Source organism: Loxodonta africana, chromosome 18 (genome assembly GCF_030014295.1).
Source record: "Loxodonta africana isolate mLoxAfr1 chromosome 18, mLoxAfr1.hap2, whole genome shotgun sequence".
Taxonomy (NCBI): domain Eukaryota; kingdom Metazoa; phylum Chordata; class Mammalia; order Proboscidea; family Elephantidae; genus Loxodonta; species Loxodonta africana.
In genome coordinates, this window is record NC_087359.1 from 13037343 (window position 1) to 13055758 (window position 18416).

Genomic DNA, 18416 nt, shown 5'->3' on the forward strand with positions numbered 1-18416 from the left:
CAGGTTGTTCTCAGGAAATAACTGTTAAGAAGAATTGCTTACAAGATGATAGTGGTTTTATTTATGCTGAACTTTGTGTATAAAAGCTTTGCTTTTTCTTTAGAACAGCACAGCACTTTTGTACTTTCATGTAGTGCTGCCCAATTTAAGTTGTATGACCCCTCAATAAGGCTAATTCTCATTTCTACTCTACTGGAGTATACGAGTTTCTTCTTTGACACCGCCCACCTGTGGTTTTTTTTGATACTGCAGCACTAGGATGCTAAGATAGAGGGCCTCATCAGAGACACCATGCCATGGGAGAGAGCTGCCTACCCCACACCCCCACATGCTACCTGTGAGGTTTGGAGGACACTGACAGAGGCAGCTGCACCTGATGGAGTGCAGACCAGGGCTGGGCAGGTGCTCTTAAACACCTGAGGTGGCCCTTCCTGTGGGTGCCCAGTAAGGTATCAGGGCCGGGGTGAATGCCACTCAGCCCTGGAGAGGAAGCTTGGCAGCCTGAGGTTTGCAGGCGCACATTAGAGCCCTGGGCTGCTCCAGGCTAATAGGACATCTTTGAGGGGCTTCCTGGGCTACTGTGCGGTGTCTGGGCCAGCACAGTAAGCCTCCACCAGGATGCCATAGCCCAGTGGGGACTGAACATTGGTCCTACCAAATGTAGAAACTGGGCCAGTGACATGGCCTGTGTCAGCTCTCTGACCTACCAAGTTAGGTAGCACTTTCCCTGCCTGGTTCACACCTGGATGAACCATACTGTGAAGATGGCATCAACTGTACAATGTGTGAGGCCAGTGCTTACATGGCCCAAGCCCCAGCACAGCCTTGAGGAGTTAGAATTCTTCCAGGTAGAGACCATGCCCTGGTAGGTACATAGGTGAGGAGCAAAGGTGGCCGACACCAGGTGTGTTTGGGGCCCAAGAATCCACTTTACAAATGACGGAGGCTGGAATGGTAAGGTCAGGGAAATTACAAGCGACTCAATGTCCACAGGCCCAGGAAGTTATCTGCACCAGGTTTTACAATGAAGGAGACAGGGGCTGGGCAAAGGGAGGCCCTTCTTTGATTTGTCAGGAAAGTCACTATAGATGGTTCTTTAGTGCCCCCAGAGAACCTCCCCCCTTCTCCGCACCCTTGTAAATCCTTATAGGAAGGAGGAGGACAGTAAAGGAATTTCTAGTGTCTGGCCTTGGAAAGAGAGATGGGGGTCACCGTCCTGTCTTCAATGTGTCACTGCTCCCAATTCAACCTGTCGTTCCAACTAATGAAGCTCCAGTTTGGATTACCTGGTGATCTCCTCTAACGAGTCTTCCTCTCAGCCTTCAGGTCCGGTCTAACTGTGTTGTCCTGGCCCTGGGCCTGTATATGGAGTAGCCTGGGTGGTCCAGGAAGCACAGACATTCTGCACCGGAAGCAGGAAGCTCATAATATCAAGAGCTGTGACTTCCAACTTTCTGAGAAATTGGTAACTGCCTGTGGTCAGTGCAGATGTCCTGTTTTGACAGGTGCAAACACAGCCAATAGGCATTCCAGAGGAGACCAGGGTATGGAGACTGACCACCTTACAGTCCAGGGGCTGTCGGTCAGCAGTTCCAGCAACAGAGCAGCCAGAACTTAGGATTGTAAACAACCTGAGGAATCAAGGCCAAACACATGCAGCCTACCAAATACACACAAAGAAAGAAAAAACTGAAATCCACGTGTTCAGAAAGCATCCTGAGACCCCTTTATTTCCTAGTCTATACCAATGCAGTAAATGCATGCATTTAAATATAATGTTGTTATTGTTAGTTGCTGTCAAGTGGATTCTGACTCATGGTGAGTCCATGTGTTACGGAATGGAACTGCTCCACAGGGTTTTCTTGACTGTAAGCTTAACAAAAGCAGGTCACCAGGCCTTTCTTCTGCAGTGCTGCTGGATGGGTCCCAGCTGCCAACCTTTAGGTTAGCAGGTGAGTGCAAACTGTTTGCGCCACCTAGGGACCTAAATATAACATACAATTTTTAAAAACCATAAAAATACAGTAAAACCTGTAGAAGTTGGAACCTGCGTAAGGCAGAAACCTGTTGGAAAAAGAAAACTCAAATATTTTCCACTGAAACAATTATTTCAGCCTAATAAATATTCTCTGAAAGCTGGAACCTCCGAGATGCGGGTGGAATCAGAAAATCATTGGTATCGCAACCCTTATATAAGGAAGCGCAGATGCGAAAGCCAGAAGTCTTTCCAAAAAAGTACAAGAGGCTGCATCTTCCTCTTCATTTGCCTTGTCACTGTGTGTGAGTGCATGCTGTGCATTGCTACTGCTCTCTGAGTGTGTCCGTTCTTTACCTTTTTGCCTTTTTTCTTCATTTTTTTTTGGCTGTAAATTTTTTCCAGTGAAGAAAGACATCTAATGCATTCCTTTATTTTCATTAAAATCTAGCAAAGCACAACTTGTCCCCTTATCTTGAGAGTTTTTACTCTTCTCTTTATCTTTATTTTAGTTTTCACTTTAGCTATTTGTAATTTTGATACACATTATTACAATTTTCAGAATCCACTCTTTCAGTTCCTTGAAATTCTTTCCTTCAAAATTTCTTCTTTTGTCCAAAAAAACAGAGAAGTGTTTCCTCACTTGGCACATTCGGTGTGTACAAAAACAAAGACGTTCTTCTCACATGTTTTTTCTCACTTAATATTTCAGTGAGGTGTGCTAACTTTATCACACAGTGATGTCGATAGCTTTCATCGTTTCCTTTTTGTTTGAGATAGTAACGTTTTGCAAGAAGATAAGATAAAAAAATTCCTTATTTTTATAAGAACTTATTTCCTTTTTTTGTTTCCTTTCTTAAAAAGTCTTAATCCTTCACAGCCAGGGACAAGAGAGTGAGAAATTTATCTCTGAAAGAAAAGTTTGACATTGTTAAAACGATAACCAAAGAGAAAAAGACTGTCAAGGAAGATGTAATTAAGTTCAAGTGCAGCAAAACACTAATTTACTCAATTACAAAAAAAAAGGCTAAAATAATTGAAAAATACCTGAGCAGCACCAAGAAAGGAAGGGATGAAAATTATGCAGAAATCAACAAATCTGTTTGTGAGTGGTTTCTTCAAGTCTCCACCAAAAACGTTCCCATTTCAGGATCTGTACTGCAAGCAAAGGAAGGAAGCGGCGAAACTTTTAAAGTTGATGAATTCTCCGTGTCTAACAGGTGGCCTCAGAGCTTCCAAAAAAAAAAAAAAAGAAAGAAATCGCTTGCAATGTAGCCTGTGGGGAGTCAAATAAGGTCGACAAAGATGTTGCTCAAAACTGGTTCATAAAATTAAAAGTGAGCATGAGGAGATAAGATACAAAAGACACTGCAAATGTGGATGACACTGCTCTATTTTACACGGCAATGCCTAACAGAACCCTGAAAATGAACGGGGAAAAACGTTCAAGGGGTCAGTTTTCAGAAGAGTAGCTTACCATCCTCTTGACCACTTCGGTGGATGGGGTGTTTCAGAAACCACAGTTAATTGAAAAAATGAGAAACCACACTTCTTCAAGAATATTGAAATGACTCAACTTTCAGTAGACCGGAAATGGAATAAAAAGGCTTGGATGATGGGAGCAGTTTAGAGTTTTTAAATAAACTCAACAACAGCATGAAAAAAGGAAATTGCAGCATTCTTTTGTTCACTGGCAATGCTCCTTGTCATCGGTCACTGCCCCTGTCCAAATTCATTTTTTTCCACCACCCATGACATCGGTCCTACTACCTCTGGATGACTACATTATCTAAAATATTAAAGTAACTACGGGCAGCTGTTGTTTATAAAAGGGATTGCTAGCACTGAGAGGCGCAAGATGGCATGGAGATGGCCAGGAAAATCCAAGTCCTTGGTGCAATTTTATTTCTTAAGCGATCAATCAAAATGATTAAGGAAGAAACCGTAGGAAGGCCTTAAGAAGTTCAGTTTCGTATCTGGCAGTGGTGATGGCATACAAAACGAAACAATCAATGACGTTTATAGTCGCGTTTCAGAAAATAGGGTCCGTGTCGAATCTTACAGTGGTATCGACCAAGAAATTGCCACAGAGACAGACGATGTAAACCTGCAAGGAATGGAGGACTGGCACTCTGAAGATGATGACGATGAATATGATGAAGGTCTACCATTAATGGAGCCTGAGCCTTTAAGTCAAACACAAGTTTTGGGCTCTATAGAGGCTATGAAGGAATTTGGAAAAGTTAAAGGAACCAAGAGTTTTTTGATAAGGCTGTGGACTTAGAAATTCGTTTCAATACTTTCATCAAAAAACCAAAACTAAACAGATTACATTAGATGTTTTCATTAAAAAGTGAATTTTGTCCATATCTTTGTGTGAATAGCATATGCATATATCTGTACATAATCTGAATATGCATACGAATCATAAAAAACAGCTTTGTTCCCTTTCCAGTCCTATAAATGAAAAATAAACACTTTTATGAGGTAGAATTCCAAAACGCAATAGAAAAGTGGTAAGACTGCACCCTGTCAGAGGCGGAAAACTTGAAAGCCCCAGAAAAACTAGGCAGCCCCATCGAGTTCCGGCTCTCACAGTTTTCACTGTAGTATACTAGGTCGCACAACATGATGAATGTAACTGATAACATTAAATTGTACCATGAAAATGTTGAGTTGGCAAATATTGTGTTATATATATTCTTACAACAATGAAAAAGAGTATAATATATGAGTAACATAAATGCAGCATATGAAATAATGATACCTGCACGATGGCACATGCGGCTCACTTGGTGGGGCTGACTGAGGAGCAGACAGAGATGGTCATGGGGGAGGAAAGGGTGGGGACTGGGGATGATGGAAGGAGGGAAAGAGGAGGCCAGAAGTTGTGATGAAAGGTTTTAGGTGGTGTCGACTTCCAGCCTTGCCCCTAAAAAGACAGCATCTGTGTTGCTGGGAACTCCAGGCCCTGCTTGGCGTGACTCCGTCCGGGGCCAAAAAGACAGAGAATGAGCTGGGGAGAACAAAAGACAACTTTATTGATTGGCCAAGCAAGGAGACATTTGGGGTTAAGTGCCTTCTAAGACTGCTTGCAGGCAGCTTGAGGCTGGTTTATGTAGGCAAGATCGGTTACAAAATACAAGATGGTGTGCACACAGGCGCAGATCATTCCAGAATGAGTAAGCGTTTTCTAGGACCTAGGTTCGATTCCCCCCACAGGAGGAAGTTAGCCATTTTTGTTCATTAGCATGTCAGCTCTCTACCCAAGGGTGGAGAATTTACCATACGTGAGGCAGTTAATGAGCTAAAGTTTGTCTGGAGTGCCAAGATGGGGGGCAGGACCAGTTTCAGCTGGTTCCGGCTAGCCAGTGGCTGTTTCTTTTCAAGGAAGTTCTGAAGAGAAAAAACAACTTCAGGAAATGGGCTGGGTGAGGGGCTGTCCTGAGAAGACAACAATTTTAAGAAAATGGCTTTAGCCCTGACTTATCTGAACCCTGCCCCCTTGAGTTAGGTATCCCTTCTTCTTGGGAAGGAGCCACGTTCCCAAAGAGACCTCCCTCCTTGTTGAGGAGCTGCCTGAGGAAGCCTGTTCAGTCATTCTTCCCTGGTCAGCTGCATGAATCAGCAGGGGAGCCTCTCCAGCCAAGCCCCTTGGCCCCACAGTCCTTGTCACCCCAACTTCCAACTCACCGCAGAGCTATCTGGCCTTGACAGAGGCCACTTTCTGATGCTTCGAGGCTCCTCCAGGGTGGAGCCTAGCCCTAACCGCCTCCACCACAGAACCAGGTGCAGATACCTTCCTGGTCCCACGCCCACTGTATCATTTGCAATTCCCCTGGTCTTGCCGTTGCAGCCCCCGGAGTTTGTAGAATGAATTCATTCATGCCCCACACATGCCTGGTGTCGGCCGCCTTTGCTGTGTACCTGGGGAGCTCTGGGCTCTGTCTTCAGGTTCCCCAGCAGCAGAGCTGTTGTGGGGCCCAGAAGAAAGCTGCCTGCTGGTGTTGCTGGATAAGGCTTCCCGGCTTGGGACCAAGTCCTGCCTAGGTTCTTGCCTTCTACTCACCAAGAATGACCAGGAGAGGCTCAGAGGGTCCACGCAAAGGTTTGTTAGTCACAGAAAGAAAGCAGAGGCTCAAGAAGAAGAGACAGAGAGGGGCTTCTGCCTACGCTAGCCTCCAGTCTCTCTCCGGACAGAGGTTTTCCTAGAGTTTATAAGGGGTTTTAGGTGGGAGGGATCTCATGTTTTATTCATTCCTTTTGGGGGAAAAAGCGGGGTTAAGAAATTAGGCGCGTGCACATCTGGAATCCCAGGTGCAGTCAGTGTGGACAATCTCATGTCACCGTTGTGCAGTCTCAGTGGCCACTTGGCAAGACCGTAAGGTCACACTCCTTCTCACTGCACGTGCCCCGGGGACTGGCTAATTCTGTTCATTTTTGGGAAACAGATTGTAGGGAAGATACATAGAGCTCCATGTGTCAGGGGCCAGGACGTGGGTTATCTTGTGACACAACCCCCTGTGATGGAGTCCTGAAAACCAACTTACAAGAGAGAGATGCAGAACTTTGTGCCTCCCGGGCTGCATGTGTGGGTTATCTTGTAACACTACCCTGGGATAGAGTCCCAGATTAATGGGATGGTTAGCCCAGCCTTGAGGCTGTCCAGCCTTCTGTCTCTGTCTCACTAGGGCACAGGCCAGCAGAGGGGAGAGGCTGGAGCCCCTGAGTTGCTGAGGACAGGGGGGCCTTGTCGGGGAGCACAGGCTTAGGGGTGCAGTGACCCGATCCGGCTCTGCTGTACTGTCTTGGGTTGGGCCCCTGGGCTTGCCAGCTCTAGACCCAGTTATTTCAAAGCCAGACTTGTGCAAAAAGGCAGAGCTGAGTGGACACTCACGTTTAGTCCAGAGCCATGCAACTGAAAACTGGGCAAAGCCAGCCAGGCTGTAGCTCCCCGCTCAGTGTCCACTTCTCGCCAGCTCACTGCTTCATTTCAGCTCTGATATTCCCTGTGGAGAGAGAATCCTGTCATTACAGCCTGCACGAGTGAAACAGGGCAGCTCTGCCATCACCGTAAATCACGAAATGGGCTTTTGGGGCTGTATGTGTTTCCTGAGGTCCCTAAGTAGCAAAAACAGTTTGCACATGTCTGCTAACCTAGAGATTGGCAGTTTGAACCCACCCAGTGGCAATGCGGGAGAAAGGCCTGGTAACCTGCTTCCCTGAAGATGACAGCCGAGAAAATCCTATGAGCAGTTCTACTCTACCACACGTGGGGTCACCATGAGTTGAGATTGACTTGATGGCAACAAGTTTGGTATGAGTTTCCTAGGGCTGCTGTAACCAAGTACCACAATGTAGGTGGTTTTAAAGAACAGACATTTATCGTCTCACAGTTCTGGAGGCTAGAAGTCCAAATGCAGTGTGTCAGCAGGGCCATGCTCTCTTTGAAGGCTCTAGGGGAGCCTTCCTTGTCTCTCCTGGTGCTACTTATTTTAGGTTTAATTTGCTCTTCTTTTCCTACTTCCTTGAGGTGGAAGCCTCAGTTCCTGATTTTGGACCTTTCTTTTCTTCTAATATAAAAATTTAAAGCCACCAATTTCCCTTTAAGCTCTGACTTACCTGCATCCCACATGTTTTGATATGCTGTGTTATCTCCAGTCGTATTCAGTTAAAGGCATTTTCTCATTTGTCTTGTGATTTCCACATTGACCATGGGTTATTTAGAAGTGTGTTGTTTAATTTTGAAATATTTGGAGCTTTTTCAGATACCTTTGTTGTAATTAACTCCTAATTTAAGTCCACTTTGGTCAGAGAAGACACTGTATGATTTTAATCTCTTAGCTTTACTGAAAGCTGTTTTACGGTACAGAATATGGTCTATCTTGGTGAGTGTTCTGGTTTCTTTTTTTTTCTTAACAACTTTATTGATATAAATAACATCATACAATTAATCATTTACAGTATAGAATTCACTGGTTGTTAGTACATTCACAGAGTTGTGCAGCCATCACCACAGTAAATGTTAGAACATTTTCATCACCTCAGAAAGAACCTCCATACCTTTTAGTTATCATCTCCTATTCCCTTCTCTCCGCCCCCCCACCCCCACCCCAGCTCTAACAAGGCACTAATCTTTGTTTCTCTACATTTTGCCTATTCTGGACATTTCATATGAATGGAATAAAATAGTACGTGGTCTTTTGTGATTGGCTTTTTTCACTTAGAACAATGATTTCAAGGTCCGCCTATGTTGTAGCATATATCAATGCTTCATTCCTTTTTATGGCAAAATAATACTCCATTGTATGGACATACCACACTTTGTTTACCCACGCATCTTGTTGGACATCTGTTGATGGACATTCAGGTTGTTTCCACTTTCTGCTTCTTATGAATAATGCTGCTATAAACACTCATACGACTTTTTGTGTGGATGCATGTTTTTATTTCTCTTGGGTATATAGGGGTAGAATTGCCGGGTCATGCTTAATCATTTGAAGAACTGCCAGATATTCCAAAGTGGCTGTACTGTTTTACCTTCTCACCAGGAGCATGTAAGTGTTTAATTTTCTCCACATCTTCACCAAAACTTGCTATCTTCTAACTTTTTTAGTCTAGCTGTTATACCAGTAGCAGTTGGCATCAAATTGACTTCAACTCACGGTGGCCCCATGTGTGTCAGAGTAGAACTGTGCTCCATAGGGTTTTCAACTGCTGATTTTTTTGGAAGTAGATCACCAGGCCTTTTATCAGAGTCATCTCTGGGTGGACTTGAACCTCGAACCTTTCAGTTAGTACCTGTGTGCATTAGCTGTTTGCAGCGCCCAGGGACTCTTCTAACCAGCCTGGTGGGTGTGAAGTGGTATCTCATTGTGGTTGTGATTTGCATTCCTCTGATGAATAATGATGTGGAACATCTTTTCATGTGTTTATTGGCCATTTGTATATCTTCCTTGGAGAAATGTCTAGTCAGACCTCTTGGCCATTTTTAAATTGGGTTATTTGTCTTTTTATCATTGCCTTGTGAGAGTTTCTTATATATTCTAGATAAAGGTCAGTGGATAAAACTCCAGGTTTTTACCTTTATCTTCAGTTTAATCCATGCAACAACCCTTTGAAGGACTGTCTACCCAAAAAACCCAAACCCAGTGCCGTCAAGTCGATTCTGGATCATAGCGACCCTATAGGACAGAGTAGAACTGCCCCATAGAGTTTCCAAGGAGTGCCTGGTGGATTCGAGCTCTCTACCCTTTGGTTAGCAGCCATAGCACTTAACCACTACACCACAAGGATTTCTGAAGGATTGTCTAGATGTGGAAATTAAGGGTCAGCAAGATTAGACATTCATCTGTCAGTCTGTCGTACTGTGGTGGCTTGTGTGTTGCTGTGATGCTGGAAGCTATGCCACTGGTATTTCAAATACCAGCAGGGTCATACATGGTGGACAGGTTTCAGTGGAGCTTCCAGACTAAGACAGGCTAGGAAAAAGAACCTGACAATCTACTTCTGAAAAAATTGGGCAGTGAAAACCTTATCAATAGCAGTGGAACATTGGTATAGTGCCAGAAGATGAGCCCCTCAGGTTGGAAGGCACTCAGAATAAAACTGAGGAAGATCTGCCTCCTCAAAGTAGAGTCAACCTTAATGATGTGGATAGAGTCAAGCTGTCAGGACCTTCATTTGCTGATGCGGATGACTCAAAATGAGAAGAAACAGCTGCAAACAGCCATTAATAATTGGAATGTGGAATGTGCAGAGTACAAATGTAGGAAAACTGGAAGTCACCAAAAAACAAATGGAATGCATAAAGATCAATATCCTAGGCATTAGTGATCTGAAATGGACTGGTATTGGTCATTTTGAATTGGACAATCATATGGTCTACGATGCTGGGAATGAAAAACTGAAGAGGAATGATGTTGCATTCATCATCAAAAAGAACATTTAAAGATCTCTCCTGAAGTATAACACTGTCAGTGATAGGATAATATCCATACACGTATAAGAAAGACCAGTTAATATGACTATTATTCAAATTTATGTACCAACCACTACGTCCAAAAATAAAGAAATTGAAGATTTTTACCAACTTCTGCAGTCTGAAGTTGATCAAACATGCAATCGAGATGCATTGATAATTACTGGTGATTGGAATACAAAAGCTGGAAACAAGAGGAAGGATTGGCAGTTGGAAAATATGGCCTTGGTGAAAGAAACGACACCAGAGATCCCATGATAGAATTTTGCAAGACCAATGATTTATTCATTGGAAATATCTTTTTTCGACAACCTAAATGGCAACTATATATGTGTACATCATCAGATGGAATACACAGGAATCAAATTCATTACATTTGTGTAAAGAGATGATGGAGAAGCTCAATATCATTAGTCAGAACAAGGCCAGCAGCCGAATGAAGAAAAGACCATCAATAGCTCATACGTAGTTCAAGTTGAAGCTGAAGAAAATGAAAACAAGTCCACAAGAGCCAGAGTACCACCTTGAGTATATGCCACCTGAATTTAGAGACCATCTCAAGAATAGATTTAACACATTGCACACTAAAGACTGAAGACCAGACAAGTTGTGGAATGACCTCAAGAACCTCAAACATGAAGAAGGCAAAAGGTCGTTAAAAACACAGGAAAGAAAGAAAAGACCAAAATGGATAACAGAAGAGACTCTGAAAGTTGCTCTTGAATGTAGAGTAGCTAAAGCAAAAGGAAGAAACGATGAAGTAAAAGAGCTGAACAGATTTCAAAAGGCAGCTCAAGAAGGCAAAGTTCAGTATTATAATGAAATGTGTGAAGACCTGGAGTTAGAAAACCAAAAGGGAAGAACACATTTCTCAAGCTGAAAGAACTGAAGAAAAAATTCAAGCCTCGAGCTGCAATATTGAAGGATTCTATGGGCAAAATATTGAAGGACACAGGAAGCATCAAAAGAAGATGGAAGGAACATAGAGTCACTGTACCAAAAAGAATTGGTAGGCATTCAACCATTCCAGGAGGTAGTATATGATCAATAATAAATGTTATTGAAAGAAGTCCAAGCTGCTTTAGTGAAAAACGAGGCTCCAGGAATTGACGGAATTCCACTTGAGATGTTTCAACAAATGGATGCAACTCTGGAAGTGCTCACTCATCTAGGCCAAGATATTTGGAAGATAACTACCAGCCCAACAGACAGGAAGAGATCCATATTTGTGCCCAATCCAATGAAAGGCAAACTAACAGAGTGCAGAAATTATCAAACTATATCATTAATATCACAGTGAGTAAAATTTCGCTGAAGATAATTCAAAAGCAGTTGCAGCAGTACATCAACGAGGAACTGCCAGAAATTCAACTCGGATTCAGAAGAGGATGTGGAACAAGGGATATCATTGCTGACGTCAGACAGATCCTGGCTGAAACGAGAGAATACCAGAAAGATGTTTACCTGTGTTTTATTGACTATGCAAAGGCATTTGACTGTGTGGATCATAACAAATCATGGATAACTTTAAAAAAATGGGAATTCCAGAACACTTAATTGTACTCTTGAGGAAGCTGTAGATAGATCAAGAAGGAGTCGTTTGAACAAAGCAAAGGGATACTGCATGGTTTAAAATCAGGACAGGTGTACATTAGGGTTGTATCTTTTCACCATACTTATTTAATCTGTCTGCTGAGCAAATAATTCAAGAAGCAGGATTATATGGCATCAGGATCGGAGGAAGATTCACAACAACCTTCATTACGCAGATGACACAACTCTTCTTGTGAAAAGTGAAGAGGACTTGAAATACTGATGAAGATCAAAGACTGCAACCTTCAGTGTGGATTATACCTCAACATAAAGAAAATAAAAGTCCTTACAACTGGATCCATAAGCAACATCATGCTAAAGAGAGAAAAGGTTGAAGTTGTCAAGGATTTCATTTTACTTGGATCCACAATCAACACCCATGGAAGCAGCAGTCAAGAAATCAAAGGATGCATTGCATTGGAAAATCAGCTGCAAAAGACCTCTTTAAAGTGTTAAAAAGCAAGTATGTCACTTGAGGACTAAGGTGCACCTGACTCAAGCCATGGTGTTTTTAATCACCTCATTTGTATGCAAAAGCTGGACAGTGAATAAGGAAAACCAAATAATTTATTCCTTTGAATTATGATGTTGGCGAAGAATATTGAATATATCACGGACTGCCAGAATAACAAACACATCTGTCTTGGAAGAAGTAGAGCCAGAATGTCCCACTGAAGTGAGGATGGTGAGATTTTGTCTCACGTACTTTGGATATGTTGTCAGCAGGGACCAGTCCCTGGAGAAGGACACCATGCTTAGTAAAGTAGAGCATTGGTGAAAAAGAGGAAAACCTTCAATGAGATGGATTGACACAGTGACTGCAACAATGGACTCAAGCATAGCAATAATTGTGAGGATGGCACAGGACTGGGCAGTGCTTTGCTCTGTTGTATATAGGGTTGTTATGAGTCGGAACTGACTAGATGGCATCTAACAAAAACAAGCAATTAAGACTCTAGCTATGGTGTAAAGTACCTAGGTTGGATAAGCATAAAGCTCCCAAACAAGAAGGACAGAAATTTGGGTGATTCGAAGGCTTAGAGCTCTTAACTAAAATATATATGTAGGTAGTGAAGGTTAAGGTGAATTTAGGCATTATTTCCATAGGACCCATTTCAAGTACAAGGAATCAAGCTTGTGGTCATGATCCAGGCACCGTGACAGGCTACGCATTGCCTCTCAGAAGGGCCCTCCAGCAAGCCCTGCTTCTCCATCCTGTGGTGTAGTTGGGCACCAAGCTGGTATTGACCCAGCATTCTGGTCTGCTTATGGTCAGGCCCAGTGGGTCGACCAGCAGCCCCATGACCCAGATGGTACAGGGCAAGCAGAGCACACCATGCCAGAGTGAACATTTGCATTTCATGAGTTTGTCTCTGGCCTCAGGTTGAGCCAATTGGATGGCAACTAATGTTGTTAGGTGCTGTCCAGTAGATTCCAACTCATAGCGACCCTATGTACAACAGAACGAAACATTGCCCGGTCCTGCGCCATCCCCACAATCATTGTTATGCTTGAGCCCATTGTTGAAGCCACTGTGTCAATCCATCTTATTGTCTTCCTCTTTTTCTATGACCTTCTACTTTACCAAGCATGATGTTCTTCTCCAGGGACTGATTCTTCCTGACAACATGACCAAAGTATGTGAGACAAAGTCTCGCCATCCTTGTTTCTAAGGAGAATTCTGGCTGTACTTCTTCTAAGACATATTTGTTCGTTCTTTTAGCAGTCTTTGCCAACATGATAATTCAAAGGCATCAATTCTTCTTCAGACTTCCTTATTCATGGTCCAGCTTTCCCATGCATATGAGACGATTGAAAACACTGTGGCTTGAGTCAGGTACACCTTAGTCCTCAAAGTAACATCCTTGCTTTTTAACACTTTAAAGAGGTCTTTTGCAGCTGATTTCCCCAATGCAATGCATCCTTTGATTTCTTGACTGCTGCTTTCATGGGTGTTGATTGTAGAAATCCTTGACAACTTCTATCTTTTCTCTTTTTAGCATGATGTTGCCAATTGGTCCAGTTGTGAGGATTTTTGTTTTCTTTATGTTGAGGTGTAATCCATACTGAAGGCTGTAGTCTTTGATCTTCATTAGTAAGTGCTTCAAGTCCTCTTCACTTTCAGCAAGCAAGGTTGTGTCATCTGCATAACACAGGTTGTTAATGAGCCTTCCTCCAATCCTGATGCCCTGTTCTTTACATAGTGCAGCTTCTCAAATTATTTGCTCAACATACAGATTGAATAAGGATGGTGAAAAGATACAACCCCAACACATACCTTTCCTGACTTTAAACCACGCAGTGTCCCCTTTTTCTGTTCCAACAGCCATAGCAGGTGGCATTTCCTCATTATTTTTGATGACTGCTGGATAAGCGTGGTCTTGCAGAAGCATGGTGGGTGTCTGGCCTTTCCCTGGGCTCTCTACAATCAGAAGATCATGTTGTACAATCTGTCCTTGATCAGGTCACCAGAGTGAAGGGGTGGTCGAGATGCTCGAAAACTCATAACGATAAGAGGAGCAGGGGTCAAGTGACTGGGTATGAATGACTCACTCTGAGATATCAAAGGAGGAGGGGCTGTCATAAAGCAAATATCAGTGTGGGTTGGTGTGGTGGATATAGGACTGTTAAGTGTGGCCTGAGGGGATGGAATTTAAGAGAATCAGGGCTTGGGGCACGCCCGTAGTCTATTTTGTGGACCATCGTCCCCCAAAAGTTTTAACAGTAAGTCTTTTAAAAGGCCATTATAGCGCTCAATAAGGCCAGCCACCTGGGGATGATAGGCCAAATGAAAATTTCATAAGGTATTATTTTGTAAAGCCCAGGCTTGGATGCAATGTGACATAAAACGAGATCTTTGGTCAGAGTCTATAATTTTGGGGGGACCAAAAGAGACCAGAATATGTTAAGACAGGTATTGCCTGGTTTACAGAGGCTGCCTGGGTGGGTGGGAGCCCAGAGTGTAAGAGACCTGTGAGCCTTCTATGATGGTAATGGCATACCTGGTAGCACCAGCAGAGGGCCAATAACATTGACCTGCCATCACCTTGGGGAATCTGTCTGCACGTGGGAGGGTCTTCCAATGTCTGCTCTGAGAACAGACTGAACAGCTGTCAAATACGTTTTTCACTACGGCGGTGGTGAGGGGATTACATTGTCTCTTGGTCCAGTCTGGAGGCCTAGAAACCCCACAATTTTGTGATGTCCAATGGGCCCATTCTGTTGGGGCTATGGTAGCAGAGGGCGTCCCAGTATGTGTCCCTTAGGTGCTGGTGTATCAGGAGCAGCGGTGGATGAAATCTGTGCTAAAGAATCAGCGACGTTGTTAAAATAGGCTTCTTCTGTGGGGAGCCACAAGTGGGCTGAAACATGGGTAACCCTAATGGGTAAATGTGTCTCAGCAATATCTCTCCGTGTGGGGGCCCCTCAAAGGGGCTTGCTTGTAATAGGAGGTCATTTTTCATCCATCGCCCTAACCGGATAGCAAGGCGGTTGCCTGCTGCCCAGAAGTCTGTAAAAATGTTTATGAAGGGCATTTGGTGGTTTCAGAGCAAGCTGCTCGGCAACCAGTTCTGCGAGTTGGGCTGAGCTGGGAGTTCCCTCCTCAGCTACCGGAATGGCGCTCGTGGGATGATGCGTGGCCTCCCTCCAGCGTGCTCCACCAGGTCTGGCGGTGGTGCTGCCCTTGGTGAAGAGCACCAACTCCTGTCCCTGTTCTTTAGCTGATCCCAAGGGCTCCCTGTGTAGCTATAGGAGGCAATGGGCGTGCCACTTGTAACTCCTAAAGGTCAGCGGGCGAGGGGCAAGGCAGCAGGAGTCCACATCCTCCTGTAAGTTGAAATGGCGTCATGTTTAGACTTTTCCTGTAGGTACTACTTCCATTTTAACAGAGAGGCGTCAGTGGCTGAGCCGAGCTTTTGACCTAGGCAAGAATTGGAATTAGGGTATGTAGTGATACTGGCTGAGCACTGGTGAAAGCCTTGGTCTCCAAGAGAGCCCGGAAGGCAGCCCAAATCTGGTGTTCTAGAGGCATGCAGCGGGCTGCCTTTGGGGGCAGGCACTTAGTCGAGAAGACTCCAGGTGGCATAGTCAGAGCTCTGGCCAATGCTTCTATCCTAAAGTCTGATCCATGAGGGACCAAAGGCATGGCCTGTTGCGATGCCTGTTGGGCTAAGTGCAAGCCCACTTGTTGGGCTCCTCCCCAATGGAAAGAGGCTGGTTTGGGTGTTATGGCATATACAGGTGAGTATGGACGACAGGTGTGGTATGTGTTGGTGCCAGAACATGAAGGGTCCTAATAGGAGCTGTGCTTGCTGCAGAGCGGTGGGTGGTGTGAGTGTGAGAAGCTGGTGTTTGACAGTGAGTGGGGTTTCCTGTCCCCTAGATGACCACGTAACACCAAGAAATTTAACAGAGGCGGCTGGGCCATTCCTTGTTTTGAAGATGTGTTGCCATGAGCAGTAGGGTGTAGCAAACATCATTTTAGGTAAAGCCCTGATTCAGGATAGCACCAGTGTGGTACCATAGCCTGCAGTTTGGTAGAGTCAGTTAGTCTACACGTCGGCGGCAGAGATTAGGTGCTATGGCGGGGCTCTTTATACAGCCCACGGGTAGCCACGCAGATGCATGTTGGGTTCCCACAAGGATAAAAGGCAAATTGGGGCTACAACTCGGCAGATATAATCACTGAGTAAAAAGTCAGCTGAATCAAGAACAGCAAAGTATGTGACAGGTGCTTTTTTGATATCCTCAAGTAACTCAATAATATTAGGAATAGGAGCCTTAAAGGGGGTACCGGGCATTTAAATTATAATAGTTGGCAGTGAGCCCCCATTCATTGCAGCTGGCTTGAGTAGAACTACCCCATTTGCAAGGAGTGGCTGGTGGATTCCAGCTTCTGACCTTTTGCTTAGCAGCTGTAGCTCTTAACCACTGCGCCACTGCCACCGGAGCTCCAGCTGGCTTCAGAACTGGCCAAACAGGGCTATTAAAAGGGAAACTAGTGGGTTTTTAAAAAAATTTTTTTGTTGTGGTTTAAGTGAAAGTTTACAAGTCAGTCTCTTATACAAAAATTTATATACACCTTGCTATATAGTCCTAGTTGCTCTCCCCCTAATGAGACAGCACACTCCTTCTAGCCACTCTCTTTTTGGGTCCATTTGGCCAGCCTCTGCCCTCTCATCTCCCCTCTAGACAGGAGCTGCCCACATGATCCATCACCAAGATGGACTGACACAGTGGCTGCAACAACGGGCTCAAGCATAACAATGACTGTGAGAACGATGCAGGACCGGGCAGTGTTTCATTGTGTTGTTCATAGCGTCAATACGAGTCGGTACTGACTTAATGGCACCCACTAACAGATCCAATTGAGGAATCTTCCTGGATTTGAATACCTTTGACTCTTTTACCTGTGATTCCTTGTAGGTCAAAATGGATGCCTGTTTTCAATATATTAAAAAAAAATTTATTGTGCTTTAAGTGAAGGTTTACAAATCGTCAGTCTCTCACACAAAAACTTATATACACCTTGCTACATACTCCCAATTGCTCTCCCCCTAATGAGACAGTCTGCTTTCTCCCTCCACTCTCTCTTTTCGTGTCCATTTCGTCAGCTTCTAACACCCTCCACCCTCTCATCTTTCCTCCAGGCAGGAGATGCCAACATAGTCTCAAGTGTCCACCTGATCCAAGAAGCTCACTCCTCACCAGCATCCCTCTGCAACCCATTGTCCAGTCCAATCTACGTCTGAGGAGTTGGCTTTGGGAATGGATCCTGTCCTGGGCCAACAGAAGGTTTGCAGGCCATGACCACCAGAGTCCTTCTAGTCTCAGTCAGACCACCAAGTCTGGTCTTTGTAAGAGAATTTGGGGTCTGCATCCCACTGCTCTCCTGCTCCCTCGGGGGTTCTCTGTCGTGTTCCCTGTCAGGGCAGTCACTGGTTGTAGCCGGGCACCATGTAGTTCTTCTGGTCTCAGGATGATGTAGTTTCTGGTTTATGTGGTCCTTTCGGACCCTTGGGATCATAAATACCATGTGTCCTTGGTGTTCTTCATTCTCCTTTGATCCAGATGGGTTGAGACCAATTGATGCATCTTAGATGGCCGCTTGCTAGCATTTAAGACCCCAGACGTCAATCTCCAAAGTGGAATGCAGAATATTTTCTTAATAGATTTTATTATGCCAATTGACTTAGACGTCCCCTGAAACCATGGTCCCCAGACCCCTGCCCCTGCTATGCTGGCCTTCAAAGCATTCAGTTCATTCAGAAAACTTCTTTGCTTTTGGTTTAGTCCAGTTGTGCTGACCTCTCCTGTATTGTGTGTTGTCTTTCCCATCAACTAAAGTAGTTCTTACCTAATATCTAATTAGTGCATACTCCTCTCCATTCCTCCTTGCCTCCCCCTTCTCGTAACCATCAAAGAATATTTTCTTCTCTGTTTAAACTATTTCTCGAATTCTTATAATAGTGGTCTTATACAATATTTGTTCTTTTGCGACTAATTTTACTCAGCATAATGCCTTCCAGATTCCTCGATGTTATGAAATGTTTCACAGATTCATCATTGTTCTTTATCGATGTGTAGTATTCCATTGTGTGAACATACCGTAATCTATTTATCCATTCATCTGTTGATGGGCACCTTGGTTGCTTCCATTTTTTGCTGTTGTAAACAATGCTTCAAAAAACATGGGTGTGCATATATCTGTTTGTGTAAAGGCTCTTATTTCTCTAGGATATATTCCAAGGAGTGGGATTGCTGGATCGTATGGTAGTTCTATTTCCAGCTTTTTAAGGAAGCGCCAAATCCATTTCCAAAGTGGTTGTACCATTTGACATTCCTACCAGCAGTGTAGAAGTGTTC

At 44.0% G+C, this 18416-nt stretch overlaps 1 long non-coding RNA gene across 1 annotated transcript in view; it reads right to left on the minus strand.

Moving 5' to 3' along the window:
- Window positions 1-386: 386 nt before the first annotated feature.
- LOC135228063 (uncharacterized) overlaps window positions 387-18416 on the minus strand; it is a 31221-nt gene continuing 13191 nt past the window's right edge. Inside the window, exons 2-5 of the long non-coding RNA XR_010318272.1 lie at window positions 6873-6984; window positions 4743-4991; window positions 3023-3207; window positions 387-2884 (exon numbers count right to left, since the gene is read on the minus strand). This is a non-coding gene — a long non-coding RNA (uncharacterized LOC135228063). The remainder of the gene's footprint in view (window positions 2885-3022; window positions 3208-4742; window positions 4992-6872; window positions 6985-18416) is intronic.